This window comes from Eupeodes corollae, chromosome 3 (genome assembly GCF_945859685.1).
Source record: "Eupeodes corollae chromosome 3, idEupCoro1.1, whole genome shotgun sequence".
In the NCBI taxonomy this organism is placed as follows: Eukaryota; Metazoa; Arthropoda; class Insecta; order Diptera; family Syrphidae; genus Eupeodes; species Eupeodes corollae.
Window position 1 is genome coordinate 15,485,517 of NC_079149.1, and position 4,814 is coordinate 15,490,330.

Sequence of the window (4,814 nt, forward strand, 5' to 3'; positions counted from 1 at the left end):
AAACATTCAAGTGCAAGCAACTTTGCACATACCCAACCTCGCACCCACCCCAAATCCTATAGTGGGCCAAAGCAAGAGGGGGGGGGGGGGTATGCCCCCTTACATACCACAATCTTTTACTGCGTTTGACTATTCATTAAAATTAACATTAAGTCGACGTATGGAGGAAATAATAAAAAAAAAAAGTGGGGTTAAATCCGAAAATTAAAACATTTTATGTGTTATTTAGGGAGGTTTCCTCGCTCTTCGAGGAAATTCTTGCTGCGGAAATGGAAAGTCGCTCCAAATTTTGAGTTGAAAGCCAATACCAATTTTAAAAGCATTTCCTAAAAGTTTGTATTTCTTTTTGTAGATTTTATTTTTTTATGAAAAGCCTGACTGTTGATTTTTTATTAAAAAATTAGCTGTGCGTCGAAAACAATATTTGCTATGAGATAAAATAAGTTTGAAGTCAATATTTTTAATTTTTGAAAAGATATTTGAGTCGAAAGCAAATTTTTTTTAAGTTTTAGTATTGTTTTTTTTCAGGTTTTTATTTTTTGTAATTACTATTCAGATTTTTGGCACGAGTACTATAACTTTGGCGACAAGATATAATAACGGTTTTTGGTAGAGGGGCTTAATACTAGCATTTTTTACTATGGGATAATTAAATAATTAAAAAATAATGGTATTACTTACAATTAAGTATTATACCTTTTTTTAAAGCCAACATTTTTGTCTATTAGTTTGTTTTTAAGTCAAGTTAAAACTATGCATAGTTTTTGAAAAAAAAAATAGGTTTAAAGTCAAAATTTGTGCAAAAAAAAGTAAAAAAAAGGTTAAAGTGTAGTTTTTCAATACTTCAAGATTAATTACCACTGCTTTTATTTTAAAATTTATTGCTCTTATTTGTTTTTGATCAAAAACTGAAAACTAGATTATTTTATTTCTTTCATTTTTTGAGAAAATTGAAAATAACCACAACTACTATTTTAATTTAATTCTTTTTTTTTTGCTTGACTGGTCTTATTTTGATAGTAACAATGGTAGGTGCGAGTTTGTTGGTATAAAACTGTGGGATATGTAAGTAAGGCAATGCTGCCCCCCTGCAACCCCCCTGCTTGGATACACTATAGGATTTGGGGTGGATGCAAGTTGAAGTGCGTGCAAGGTAAGGAGGGAGCAAGGTTCGGTGGGTTCAAGATGGTTGATTGATGGAAAAGAAAGTGTGGGTCTGCAACTAAAGCACTACCACCCCCCCGACGATCGAAGTGAACATATAGAAGATGTGTTACCGCCAAAACAACCTCGGCTCTTGACCATCAATGACGAACTTATCGAACTCCACAGTGACACTACTACGGACCATGAGTTCACTGACGAGACTTACATACCTTCAACACATTGAAAATTGACGTGACTATTTCTTACTAACTTCTGACTTACTTAAAGACTAACTGACTGGGACGCGGAATTCAATGCAATTCTATCTCCTCGTGTTGCATTCTGGGTTATGCTAAATGAATTGCTTTACTTGACTTTACGATGCAAACAGTCAGATGCCTATGGAGGGGGCATGCTGGCCCCCTGCAACGCCCCTGCTTGGCTACACTATAGGATTTGGAGTGGGTGCAAATTGGAGTGCGTGCAAGATGAATATATATTAATCCTTATTCGATTATTACTATCAAAATAAGCCTACGTTAATATTGAAGCAAGGAAAAAGTAAATTAATTGAAATATTTTGTTTTGGTAGTTCTCAATTTTCTCTAAAACTAAAAGAAATAAAATAATCTAGTTTTTAGTTTTTGATCAAAAACAAATAAAAGCAATGAACTCTGAAATAAAAACAGTGGTAATCAATCTTGAAGTATTGAAAAATTACACTTTAACCCTTTTTTTTTTACTTTTTTTTGCAAACATTTTGACTTTAAAACTATTTTGTTCAAAAACTATGCATAGTTTTGACTTGATTTAAAAACAAACTAGTAGACAAAAATGTTGGCTTTAAAAAAAGTATAATACTTAATTGTAAGTAATACCGTTATTTTTTAATTATTTTTTTTTCCATTTAATTAACATATTTTTTTAAATTGCCCCTACCGCCTAAACGGGTGGTGATAGACCCCCCCTCCCGTTGTAAAAAATGCTTGCTTTTAGCAGTTCTACACAAATCCGTTATCAAACTTTGTAGCCAAAGTTATAGTACTCTGCCCAGATTTTCGCAAAATTGTATCAAATGTTGAAAACAATATATATAAAAAAAATGACTTTAATGGCTATATCTCAAGTAAAAAATCCGTCCTTTCTGCATTTATATCTGTATAACGAAATTTATTTGAAGTCGAATTCTCCACTAGTTCTTAAGATATGGACGCTATCGCGAACGTACGTAAGTATAAAGACGTAAATACCTACAAACTTACATACACACGCACGCTCAGACATCTCTCTAAAAATCTTTTTTTCGTCTCTAGGGGCCTCGTTTACAATAACTTCCCTTGATAAGTTAATAACACAATCATGTTAGTAACAATCTGAAAGAGCTGAAAAATTCGATATTCACATCAATAAATTCCGTCAAAACTTCAAGCCAGTCCTTCTCACCCTCATTTTGAAGAAAAAGAACTTTGGATATAACAACAAACTGATTTTCAGCCAAATATACATCATTGTTTATGAATATTACCATCTATAAAAATTATAGTTTCGAAAAATTGTATTATTGTTGTTAACTAAAATATTGGTACAAACTTTGAAATGAAAAATAGGTTAAGGGCTTAACATAAAAACTAGTAAACATTTTTTTTTCTATTCCAAAATAATACTCTTTCCTAAGGAGCAAAAATGCAAATCCTCAAAGTAGCAGTTCTTGAAAAAGTAGTCCAGAAACCAAACCCAAATCTGTTGGACTGACCTTCAGATTGTTTGCAAATGTTAAAATCTCAATAATTGTTATTTTATGATTCAAGCTTTAGTTATTTTTTAAGTAATAAGTATACATTTCGTCTATTTGATATTTTGTATGTGGACTCGACATAAATTTGAAGTCGTTGGAAATTTGGACTCAAATCGGTTTTACTCTACATTTACTTTTGACATCCCTGTTTCAACCAGAAATTTTCATTCCAACTGCGTAACCAATTTTTCTGTATTTAATTGTGTTGAAATTTTAAACTCTTTAAATTACCAAGTACTTAAATTGTTAAAATAATCAATATTTCAAATTGGTCTTAGACTGAAACTTCTTAGACTTCTTAGATATTCAAAAATAAGGAATAATCCTCCAAAAATATTGTCAGTTACATACAACTTCTAAGAAAGTCTGGATAGCCTTGCCTTTTTGTAGTTATAGATGAAATGAAGGAAAAGCAAAGACCTGAGCTGTAAAAAAAATGCATTTATTTATTAGCTGAGAAATATCATAGCGCTTAGTACTTATGACGTAGCTAAGGATTTAAATGCTAAACCCGACTATCTCCACTTTGATATCTTCTGTCAAAACTTTGTGTTTTTCTTAAAATTGTCTACTTCATATGAATAAGGATAAAATAAGGAATGTGAAGTAATTTTTGCAAAGGTTAATAATGAGTTTTTACATTTCAGAACCTATTTTCCCTCTATTTACTTTTGTGTTTGTTTATTTCTACCATTATGATGACATTTCAGTCCTTAAGGACTCGTTACTTCATGTTACATTCTTTTTGTATCTATTGTTTCAATTTTTCTTCCCTCAATTAAACTATTTACGACCCACATTATATTTCCCACAAAAACCAAATAACAGACATAAGCCCCCATCTGTGGGTAGAAGTTGTAAACATACACACTCGTATATCCTTTAACATAGAATATCCCCCCAGATCAGGATCAACCCAAAAAGGAAAAAGGGTTTAAGCGGAACTTAAAATTCTCATATCCTTATACATCTTCAAGTATAAGAACACAAAACAACAAAAACGAAAAAAAAAAAACAATCTTTAAGGAAAGACATAAAAAAAAGTAAAATCCTTCGATTTCGGCAGAGATATAGAATGGTATTTTGCAACACTCATAAAACTGATCCAGTCTAATGAAATTCAAAATCCCTGTCATACCTACGAGGACCTTTAGCCAGAAACAGAATCAGAGCCAGGGAATATAGTCTTAGAGCCCCTATATGTTAAAAAGGACATACCTACAAATATATTTACTGCTTACTAAATCTGGAACCATGGAACCAACATGTTGCTAACAAAGCCACCACAAATATCTGGATTTTTATAGCAAACACCTCTGCCGCCATCGCCATCTTCATCTCCAACTCCATCTCCTTGGCTTTATGTGGTGTGTGTCTCTTAAGAAGCCTCAAGTCGAAGGAAATCAATAGTTTCATCCTTTGAATGGGATTCTCTAGGTTTATTTGCTTTCGTCCTTTCGTCGTCGTGTGATTTGCTGTGATGTGATGGGCCAACCATCAGCTACCAAAGTTAAATATAGAAGGCTAGGACATGCAGTAAGGTTGGTTACGAAGAAGGTAGGAAAGTAGGCAAATAGGCAGGGCAGGCATATCAACAGCAGCAGGTGACGCGACTGTGAGGGCTTGTGTTTAAACAGGTTGAGAGTTCCTTTACCCAGAAAGGATACATACCTTCATCTTAATCTTACATTTACAATGGTTGAGATTTAATGCAATTCTCCTTTTCATATTGAATGAATGCAGTACCTGTAGAACCTTTAGTATATAGTTTAGAAGACTCCATCGAACATCACAGAAGTTCTTGGGAGAGATTGCGGGATAACACAACCTCAACCGGCTTTTGATGCAGAATCACTATAATATTCAAAACGGT